The sequence below is a fragment of the Corylus avellana genome, chromosome ca5 (assembly GCF_901000735.1).
Source record: "Corylus avellana chromosome ca5, CavTom2PMs-1.0".
NCBI classification, from domain to species: Eukaryota; Viridiplantae; Streptophyta; class Magnoliopsida; order Fagales; family Betulaceae; genus Corylus; species Corylus avellana.
In genome coordinates this window covers 14,906,106-14,918,098 of record NC_081545.1, presented here as the reverse complement: position 1 = coordinate 14,918,098, position 11,993 = coordinate 14,906,106, and the positions used below count along the sequence as shown (strand labels likewise).

The 11,993-nt window shown below is 40.2% G+C and overlaps 1 pseudogene; it reads left to right on the top strand.

Moving 5' to 3' along the window:
- The first annotated feature begins 3,470 nt into the window (after positions 1-3,470).
- LOC132181838 (uncharacterized) overlaps positions 3,471-11,993 on the top strand; it is a 55,581-nt pseudogene continuing 47,058 nt past the window's right edge.

Below are 11,993 nucleotides of genomic sequence, written 5' to 3'. Positions count from 1 at the left end.
GTGAGGTATGAAATTTGTGACCAATCATGTTTGTTTTCAATATCTTGAATGCAGTTGGGTGACTTATTGGATGAATAATCTTGGCATATGTTTGTAAAAAAAATAAAAAAAGTTGGTCAAGTTTGAGTTTCCCATTGAGTAATCAGGCATCTTGCCTCATTATACAGTGAGTGTTCGAGTCAAAAAGTGAGAAGTTTGGTTTGATTAATAGCATGGCTAGCTTAGCTTGGTAGCCTTTTTGACTCGAGTTACTAAATCCTTAGGGGTGTCTTTACACCTACTTCCCTAAAACCATTTGGTATGAGAGTCATTGGCTCAACACTTGATACATGGGTCAATTAGAAAGCTAAAGGGAACTAAACATTGTACAGCCTGCAGGAAAAAAAAGAAAAAAAAAATGTATGCCTTGGTTGTTTCATCTGATAGGAAGTTCAATAAATTCTGAAATGTTGATTCATTTATATTGTAATTACTTTGAAGCCTTATTATTATGTGTTAGTTCACTTTGCACTAATTGTAATTTGTTGTATCTCAAACTACCATTTGTAAGTGATTTGACTTGTGATTTCTTAGAATTTTGAAGATGGAGTTTATTTCTTTAAGCTTGCCAATGAATGAGAACCATTATTTCTGTGATGCTTCATTCTTCTAGACAATATAATGCTGACAATGTTTGTAGGTACCATTCCTGTTAAACTCTTACGAGACTTCACTCATCCTCTAGGGATGCCTAGGAGTTTAAAAGGCGTGTTATTGATGTGCAAATTATCTACCTAAATTAATAGGTAAATAATTGTACGTTTTACCTGCAAGTGCACAAGGTCAATATAGTAGTATATGGTGCAAGTACAGGATCATTCCCACAAGGATTGCTGAATTTATATTTAAATGTAGATTCCTTAAGCAAAACAAAAATTGATTGTTGAAGTGATGATAATAAAGGGTAGGGCTTTGACATCCACCACTAATTATATTTAGCTAATATAACAATATGCCAATGCTTTGATCAAGTTATGCATATCTAATGTTTGTCAACCTTAGGGCATGGCGTATACTCCTAAAGCTATAGATTTCCCTAAGCAACAAGTTAGGCATGGCATCTACTCTAACTCTTTTCATTCCTAAGGGATTTAGCATGATTTATACTAAATTGTTCCTTAGGAAAGCATATGTTCTATAGAAATCGACAAACACACGAGGCCTAGGGCATGGCATATAGTCCCGGTTCCCCATGTTGATTAACCTAAGAACCCGGCGTGGATTTCTTTTGTTACTTATGTTAAACCCAGGACTCGGCCATCAAAATTGATTTAACTAACTAGTCCATACCACATGCATATGTTGATCAGGCACACACATATGAGGAATTCATGCAAGCAGGTATTAATCAAGTTAAATAGCACAACAAGATCATCACAAAGGCCCCAATATTGAAATATTAACAAAACATAACTAGGGCTTCAATCAAGCCCTACTAATTAAATTAGCTACACATAAAGTTGATGTTAAACATCTTCATAAAATAAAAGAAACGAAAGGAAAAGAATAAACCCGAGACTTGAACTTGACAAGCTCCTATTCTCTCCTTGCAAACTTTTTTATTCTAGAGGCTTAAGGGTCTATTTATAGGCTTTAGAACTCCTAGACAAAGTAGTAAACCTAGGGCTTTCGTAGGGTTTTAAGACCTATTTGTAACGACCCAGGGAAAAGCGCTAGCCATATCTACGCTATCACCCCAAAAGGACTAGTCAATTTGGAGCTTCCCTAGAATTTATTATAAAGCCCAGTTTCACCTAGTAACTAGGCAATGTTGGACTTAGCACCCATGACTATCTCTATAAACCATCCACTCTATGTGGACTTTTTCTCATCTTCCCAATATGGGACCGGGGTGTTACAAACTCTCCCTCTTAAACTCCTGACGTCCTCGTCAGGTCCACGTCATGCAGTGCTCCAATACCACATGACCTGGCGTTACTAGGTGGCTCTGATACCACTTGTAACGACCCAGGAAAAAGCTCTAGCCATATCTGCACTATCACCCCAAAAGGACTAGTCAATTTGGAGCTTCCCTAGAATTCATTATAAAGCCCAGTTTCACCTAGTAACTAGGCAATGTGGGACTTAGCACCCGTGACTATCTCTGTAAACCATCCACTCTATGTGGGCTTTTTCTCATCTTCCCAATATGGGACCAAGGTGTTACGGAGTGTTATACTATTACAAGTTGGAGTTGGAAACCCTAATATGGAAAGAATGTCAATCCAGCCGCCACTTGACAGGTGTGCGCTCCATCGCAGGACTGCAATCATTCCTTCTTTTGGCATGCGCTTGATCTCTCCTGGCCTGGCTCGTGCAGTGTCTTCTCTGGTATTGCGCTCGATCGCAGGTACCCTGCGATTGATCGCAGTACCAGGGAGCTCCAATTGTTTCCATTTTCTCTTTTGAACTCAAATCACCTAGTTTTACTTCATTTTCTTCCAAAAGCCTGTAAAGTATGAAAAACACAAAATGAATTAAAATGGCCTAATTAATTAAAACCAAAGGATTAAAACATACAAGTTAAAGGCTGAAAATATGAATATTTTAGCACTTATCAGTTATATATGCTAAATGCAATCGTACATCCAATCAAAGAATGATTTAGTTAGTTGTTTTTCATTTTATTTCTTGTTTTGTATTGCTAAGGGACTAGCAATATGTAAGTTTGAGGGTGTAATAAACGCCGAATGTTACACATTCAAGTCCCATAACTGGCATATGTTAATTCCTCAGCATTTTTATTTGATTGATTTTGTATTGTTTTAGTGTTTTCGGGTATTTAATAAAGATACAAAAAATACCATTGATTTTGGGCTTAAGCACACTTTGAGAAGATCTAGCATACGCCTCAGTATTTTCACCATAACTTTCTGCTCGAGTATCGGATTGAGGTGAAACCAGTGGTAGTGGAAACTCAAAATACTACATATCATTGTGAAATACAAATTTCCTAATTCAAACATTTGCTATGCCAAAATAGTCCCGCAAGATAAGAGCACACTTGAGTGCACCACAAGTGGCATCGAGTGCACCTCAGCCCACGTGCGTAGGTGGGCTCGAGCGCACCTGTGTTAAGTGCCAAAATATTCATATTTTAGCCCTTAACTTACATTTGTTAATTCCTTAATTTTGATCAATTTATGTCATTTTAGCTCTTTTATATGTTTTCTTTGTTTTTGTAGGCCATTGGAAGAAAAGGAAGCAATCTCGGACGTTTCGGGCTTAAGGAGTTATTTTGAGAAAGAATACAGGCTCTAGTAGTGCGATCGATCGCAGATCCACTGCGATCGAGTGCACTACAAGTGAAGACCACGAGCGCAAGGCGTGCACTCATGGGCACTAGAGGCATCCTCGATCGCACCTGCAATCGAGCGCCCTACGATCGAGCGCACTCATGCGTGAGGAGCAACCCAGCCGCTAGCCTTGATATGGAAAGTGTGATTTTAGGGTGGAGTAACAATTGGAATGCTCTAAATCCTCAAGGGCAGCAGAGGGGTCCCCAACAAGCAGTCCAACCAGTTCAGGAGCCTAAGAAGAATGACCTAGAGAGTATTGTACACCAATTTGTGATTGCACAACAACAAACCAATGCCAAGCATGACCAGTCCATTCAAAGGACCGAGCAAGCTATCCAAAGACTGGAAGTAGAAATGGGGCAAATGGCGAAGGAGTTGAGTGAAAGAAAGCAGGGTGAATTTCCATCCCAAACAATACCCAATCCAGGGGGTCACCAGCAATTGAAAGCAGTCACAATTCTTAGAAATGGCAAGGTCATAGGAACTGATGAGATAGCTCAAGCAGCTCCAGATGAAGCCTCAGCATCCAAGGTAAGTAAAATGGAGAAGGTGAATGCACCACCCTTCCCTCAAAGGTTAGTAAAGCCAAAGAAATAAAAAAACTTCTTGATATTTTTTAGACCTTGAGGAAAGTAGAGATTAACATTCCTTTATTAGATGCAATTAAACAAATTCCCTCATATGCTAAATTTTTAAAGAATTGTTGCACTAATGAAAGGAAGTTTCAGGAGCATGAGACAGTGGCCTTAATGAAGTGTTGTTAAGAAAACTACCATGAAAGCTAAAAGATCCAGGTAGTTTTACCATTCCTTGTAGGATATGAGACCATCTTTTTGAGCATGCATTGTTGGATCTAGGTACATGGGTCAATTTGCTATCATACACTATATCTGAGACACTAGGTTTTGGGGAGCTTCAACCAACCTCTATCACCTTGCAATTGGCAGACAGAAGAATCCAAAGACCAAGAGGTATACTTGAGGACGTCTTGGTAAAGGTAGGAGAATTTATTTTACTTGCTGATTTTATTGTATTGTATATGGAAGAATCTCCTATGCCATTTCCATTACCCATCATTTTAGGAAGGCCCTTTATGAGAACTGCCGATACAAATATTTGTGTGAAAAGGGTACTATAAGTATGAAGGTAAATGGTGAGAAGGTAGAATTTAGAATATTTGATGCATAAAAATTACCTCAAGATGATCTGCAATGCTTTAATGTCTGTATGATTCATGGTGTTGATGAGGAAGTATTTCAGGCCCATCACATTGAATCGTTGGAGGCCACCCTCACCCATAGTTTCACAAGGCAGGACATTGAGCCAGAATCTGAAGATATTACTGATGACATCATTGAAACCGTGCACCTTCTTGAGGCCTCTCCAAAGCATTCAAGAAAGTACCCTCCTCCCTTTGAGATCCTTGAGGCTACTAATACTACTATTGTCCCTTCTGTTGTCCAGGCTCCAAGATTGGAATTGAAACAATTGCCAGAACACCTGACATATGCTTACTTTGGAGAAACCAAGACACTACCGGTCATAATTGGTGCAAATCTGAGTTGTGAGGAAGAAGAAAAGCTGTTGAGAGTTCTTAGAGAGCATAAAACTGCTTTAGGATGGACCATTGCTGACATCAAGGGGATAAGTCCAGCCAAGTGCATGCATCAAATCTTCCTTGAAGACGAAGCAAAGCCAACCACGGATGCACAGAGAAGACTCAACCCACACATGAAGGAGGTAGTCAAGGCCGAGGTATTGAAACTGTTGGATATGGGCATTACCTACCCCATCTCAAACAGTAAATGGGTCAGTCCAGTCCAAGTAGTTCCAAAAAAAAGTGGGATCACAGTGATGAAGAATGAAGATGATGAGCTGATACCTACTAGAATAACCACTGGTTGGAGGGTATGCATTGATTACAGAAAACTAAATAAGGTAACAAGGAAAGATCATTTTCCCCTACCCTTCATTGATCAAATGTTAGAGAGGTTAGCTGGCCATAGCTACTACTGCTTCTTGGATGGGTACAGTGGCTACAACCAGATTGCTATAGCACTAGAGGACCAAGAGAAGACCACCTTCAAATGTCCTTTTAGCACATTTGCCTACAGAAGGATGCCATTTGGATTATTCAATGCACCAGCCACCTTCCAAAGATGCATGATGAGTATTTTCTCAGATATGGTAGGTACTTATGGATGATTTTAGTGTTTTTGGATCTAGTTTCGTTGAATGCCTCAATCATTTGAAGAGTGTCCTCAAGAGATGTAAAGAATGCAACCTAGTGCTCAATTGGGAAAAATGCCACTCATGGTTCAACAAGGCATTGTGTTGGGTCATTCTATATCCAGCAAGGGCATTGAGGTAGATAAGGCCAAGATTGACATCATCTCCAAGCTTCCCCCACCTATGACAGTGAAGGGGGTGAGAAGTTTTCTTGGACATGTTGGGTTCTATAGAAGGTTCATCAAGGATTTTTCCAAGATCTCTAGACCCCTCTGTGCATTGCTAGGCAAGGAGGCCAAGTTTGAATGGACTGAAGAATGCATGACTGCGTTCAACACACTGAAAAATCTACTCACATCTGCACCAATAATGATGGCACCTGATTGGAGTCTACCATTTGAGCTCATGTGTGATGCCAATGACTTTGCCTTGGGAGTTGTCTTGGGTCAAAGAATCAATAAGGTACCTCATGCCATTTATTATGCTTCTAGAACATTGAATGATGCTCAGCTAAATTATTCTACCACTAAGAAAGAATTATTAGTTGTCATATTTGCTTTGAAGAAGTTTAGATCATACCTAATTGGTTCTAAGGTAATTGTATTCACTGATCATGCTGCTTTGAGATATTTGTTTGCTAAGAAAGATGCAAAGCCTAGATTGATCACATGGGTATTATTACTGCAAGAGTTTGACCTTGAGATTAGAGAAAAGAAGGGCAATGAGAATGTGGTGCTAGATCACCTATCCAGACTACTCCATGAGGAAGAAGGAGATGAGTTTCCATTGAATGAAAATTTTCCAGATGAGCAGTTGTTTGCAGTTGAGGTCCAACTTCCATGGTATGCTGATATCGTGAATTACATAACTGCCAAGGTTTTTCCTCCAGGTATGTATAGTCAAGCAAGGAAGAGGTTGATGTCTATATCTAGACAATACCATTGGGATGACCCCTATCTGTTCAAATTCTGCCCTAATCAAATCATTAGAAGGTGTGTTTCAGAAGAAGAACATTTGAGCATTTTGCAGCATTGTCATCAGTTTGCTTGTGGAGGACACTTTGGGGCCAAGAGAGCAGCTCTTAATGTATTACAATCTGGTTTCTATTGGCCTAATGTGTTTAAAGATGCCTTTTTGTTTTACAGCTCTTGTGATAGATGCTACAGCACAGGTAACATCTCATCTAGAAATCAGATGCCATTGAAAAATATTCTAGTAGTAGAGCTCTTCAATGTATGGGGCATCGACTTCATGGGTCCATTTCCTAACTCATATGGTTATTTTTATATTCTTGTGGGTGTGGATTATGTGTCTAAATGGGTCAAGGCTGTCCCCTCAAAGACTAATGATCACAAAGTGGTTGTGAAGTTTTTGCAAGAAACATCTTTGCTCGATTTGGGACGCCAAGGGCAATCATTAGTGATGGAGGTAGCCACTTCAACAACTATGTCTTTGCTTATTTGATAAAGAAGTATGGCATCACACATAAGGTTGGCACTCCATACCATCCCCAAACTAGTGGTCAAGTGGAGATCAACAACAGAGAGATCAAAGGCATCCTAGAACGAACAGTAATTCCCAGGAGGAAGGATTGGTCTCTGCACTTGAATGATGCACTATGGACCTATAGGACTGCCTACAAGATGCCTATTGGTATGTCTTCATATCGGTTGGTCTTTGGGAAAGCATGTCATCTGCTAGTAGAGTTGGAGCACAGAGCGTATTGGGCCATCAAGAAGTTTAACTTTGATATGAAACTAGCTGGTGACAAGAGGAAGCTCCAACTAAATGAACTGGAGGAATTGAGGCGTGATGCATATGAGAACGCCAAGCCCTACAAGGAAAGAACCAAAGCATACCATGACAAGCAACTGGTTAGGAAAGAGTTTCATGTAGGACAGAAGGTATTGATCTATAATTCAAGATTGAAACTTTTCCTGGTAAGCTTAAGTCAAGGTGGTCTGCACCTTGTATTGTTACCTAAGTATTCCCTCATGGAGCGCTGGAGGTTCACAGCCCATAGACAAATTAGTCATTCAAAGTGAATGGACACAGAGTGACGCCATACATTGAAATGAACTTTGCACCAATAGATCAAGATTTGGCATCACAAGATTTCGCACTCCATTCTATCCAACATGCAGCACCACCAAGTGCACTTGAGCCACAGTCAGTGGAGTTCATCTCCCCAAAAGAGTAGCACTGAAGCTACTAGTGGAAGCGTTTGAGCAGTCCAAGAGCTCGAGCGCATCTACTCAGATCAGTGGTACTGAGGCCACTGCATGCGATACAAAATTCTATTCCTTGGTTTCCTTTCCACTGTGTCACAATTTTTTTTCCTCATTTTCCGAAATACTTTTAGTGTTCTTACTTTTTTTTTTTTTTTTTTTTTTTCAGTAAGTTGCTGTTCATTCTGCAATTTCAAAAAAAAAAAAAAAAAAAAACTAAATTTTTGTGTTTTTAATCTCTGGTACTGTGATCGAGCTCACCTTGCGTGCGTTCAAGCGCATTACCACCACACACGCACACAGCTGTACAAGTACGATCGAGCGCACTCGGGCAGCAGTTCATGTGACCTATTTTAGGTCACTTTCCCCATCTCCCCCCACTCCTTTTCCCTGAGCCGTACACTCCCAAACCAGCAATCACTGCCCAACCTGCATACACCCAACCTGCACCATACACCACCACTCATTTCCATCGGCGTTATATCACCCCCACCGCACCTCCACGACAACATTCTACTCTCCGGCCACCACTTACCACCACACAACACTAACACCCATTCCCCCCTTCCTCTATGTCCACCCTAACTCCGCTTCTTCCCAATCTCATTTTTTTTTTTTTCAAAATTTTTGCAATTTGTGTTTGTCTGATCAACATATGCATACGGTATGGACTAGTTAGTTAAATCAATTTGGATGACCAAGTCCTGGGTTTAATAAAAGTAACAAAAGAAATCCACGCCGGATTCTTGGGTTAATCAACATGGGGAGCCGGGAGTAGACACCCATACCCTAGGCCTCATGTGTTTGTCGATTTCCACAAATTCATGCTTTCTTAAAGAACAACTTAGTAGACAACCATGCTAAATCCTTTAAGAAAGAAAAGAATTAGAGTAGACACCCATGCCTAATTCGTTACTTAGGAAAATCAATAGCTTAAGGAGTAGACACCCATACCCTTAGGTTGACAAACATTAAGTATGCATAACATAATCAAAGCATTGGCATATTGTTATATTATCTAAATATAATTAGTGGTGGATGATAAGCGCCGAATGTTACACATTCAAGCCCCTTAATTTACAAACGTTAATTCCTTAGCATTGTTATTTGTTTGATTTTCTTTTGTTTTTGTGTTTTAGGTCTCATTTGACAAACCATTGGAAATTGGGCTTAAAAAGACAACAAATTGAGCATTCTGGATCTAGGATCGATCGCAGCACTCCTGGGATCGAGCGTACCTGCACTCGAGCGTCTGCGGCCAGGGATAGAGCGCAATGTGATCGTACGCACAATAGTTAAGCTCGAGCGCACTGCGCTCGAGCGCACAAGATCTTGGATCGAGCGCACTCGTGCGTGTACAGAACGGCAGCAATCCTTTTCCAGCATGGACTTGGTTTTCAGTCTCCCAATTGGACTGGGAGACTGACCTCCGGTTTTCTTAGGATTTCTAGGGTTTTTAGGGTTCTCCTAATCCCTATAAATAGGGCACTAAACATTGTAAACAGACACACCGCTTTCTAGAGTTAAATTTCTGTAAATTGTCTGTGAAGCTTAGAAGATCATGAGCAGCTAAACCCAATTGTGGGGTATTGATGTAATCCTTTCCAAGCACAATGGTTTGATTGTATTTAATTTCTAGTCTTTCAATTTATGCATGTTGATTGTATAACTCTGAGGATTGCAACAATTGATTTATGTTCTTCATATTAAATGCAATTGTTCTTAATTCCAATTCAATATTAGTAAAATTATATCTTGTCTTAGAAATTATTTTACTATTATTGAACTCAAATCATTCTTATTTTCTGGGATTATAAGAATGATGGTTATACAATGGTTCTTAATTAGCATGCAATCAATAGGGTTAGATAGACCATACCTAGGAAAGACGGGTCGTACTACACCCTAGTTTAGTGTAATTTAGGTAGACGATCCGTGCCAACCGAAGATGGATTATGCTATTCCGTTGATTGCATGAGATTATTTTCATATGTTTTCTTGTTTAAATTATAACATGCATAGAATGAATTGCTAGAATTAAATATGGTTAACCATTGATGTGCGGATTGTGGTGAAATACCCTACTCTCTCTCTCTCATATATTTACTTCCTTTATTTCCGTTTATTTTATGCACTTCAAATTCACACAAACAAATCACTCTCTTTTAATTAAGTTAACTTTGATCTTTTAATTTTGATAATTAAACCCCTGCAGTCCTTGAGGTTCGACACCCTCTCTATAGCAGTATCCTACAAAGATTCGTCCTATTGCGAGTGGTTATTTTTATTATTAATATTTTTTGTCACAAAAATACCACATCAATTTTTGGCGCCGTTGCCGAGGATTGCTTAACGGTTTTATTGTCAAAAATTAAGGATTGATTTTAGCTTAATAATTTATTTTTCAGTTCTAAGTTGCTAATTTTGATTATGTTTTGTGTTTGGTTTTTATTTTTTTAGAATTTGCAAACAGGTCCATAAGCTGCCTTCTCTATGACTGCGATCGAGCGCAGACCGCGTGCGATCAAGCGCACGGACGCACTTCAGCAACCACCAAGCCAGCAGCGCTCGAGCCCTTTCCTCATGCGCTCACACCCATCAGTGGCAGTATGCTCAAGCGCACCCTGTCGTGCAATCGAGCGCACTTGCGGCAGCTTGCATCCAAAACCCTGAGTGCATCTAAGGCCATTTGTGAGCTTTGTTTGTTTTTTGTTTTTAGCTTATTTTCTTTCTATTCTTTTTAAATTTCTGTTTAGTTTATGAGAGGTCGTCGTTCTTTGTCTTTTCCATTAATTTCTTGCGACCTTGAAATTGAACGCACCCTTAGACAAATTAGATCCCAAAAGAACTTTAATTTGCTAGAAGAGTGTTTCACTGAGACCATGGGGGATGGTAACCACGTAGCGTTGCAAGATCACTATCTTCCTACCACTTACACTACTCCCACATGTCTCTGGTTGCCGGAAATTACGGCAACCCATTATGAAATTAAGCCCAGCACTATACGAAGTTTACCTTCCTTCCTAGGGCTTAGCACTGAAAATCCTTATGACTTCCTTAGTGATTTCGAAGCAATTTGTGATACCACTAAAATGAATGGATTCACTGAGGATGCCCTAAGGATGCGTCTTTTTCCTTTCTCCCTCAAGGAAAAGCCAAACATTGGTTCTAGTCCTTAACACCCAATTCTATCACTTCTTGGGCTCAATTGCAACAAGAATTTCTTAAGAAGTACTTTCCCATAGGAATGACCAATGACACTAGGAGAGCTATCACTAGTTTCTCCCAATATGAGGGAGAAGATTTCCATGAGACTTGGGATAGGCTGCAGAGTTTGCTTAGATCATGTCCACACCACGCTATCCCAAAATGGCAGCTAGTGCAGTGTTTTTATGATGGCCTAACCGAGTCCAATAGAAAAATGGTAGATGCATCATGTGGGGGAACTTTCATGTTAAAAAGCGAAGATGAAGCATGGGCTATGTTTGAAAATTTGAGTAACAATTCTCTTCAGCAGGTTTCCACCAAACGAAGGGCCCCAGCACCTAAAGCAATCAAGACAGAGAGTTTGTATGAAGCAGGCCATCCCCCAAATATGGCTAACCAAGTGGTTGAGGCTATCACCAAGAAGCTAGATCAATGGATGATTGCTGGTTTTGCTCCTAATGCTGCTCACACGCACACACTACCTAAACAATGTTCATTTTGTTCTAGTCCTATGCATCATGTAAATAATTGCCCTGTTATTGGAAATTATACTGATATTGCTAATGAGCAAGTTAATGCAGCTTTCTCCAGATCGAGTAATGATCCGTACTCCAATACCTACAACCCAGGGTGGAGAAATCATCCAAATTTCTCATGGAAGAATGCACATTCAGACAACTCAGCCCCAGGGCCACACAATCAAGCTCAATCCGACAGGCAGCCCTGTCAACCGCAGTCCACCTACTGGCCTCCATAGTAGCAATACCAGGCCCAGAGTCTAATCTTGAGGATCGAGTGCTCAAAATAATGAGTGAGCTGGTGGGTGAGATAAAGCAGACGGTCAAAGCTCAAGAGGAGATAGTAAACTCACACTCCCAATCCATTGCCAAGCTAGAAGCTCAAGTCGGACAACTTGCTAACACCCTCAATAGAAGAGACGAAGGAAAGCTTCCGAGTCAGCCGGTGGTAAATCCTAAGGGGCACTACATGG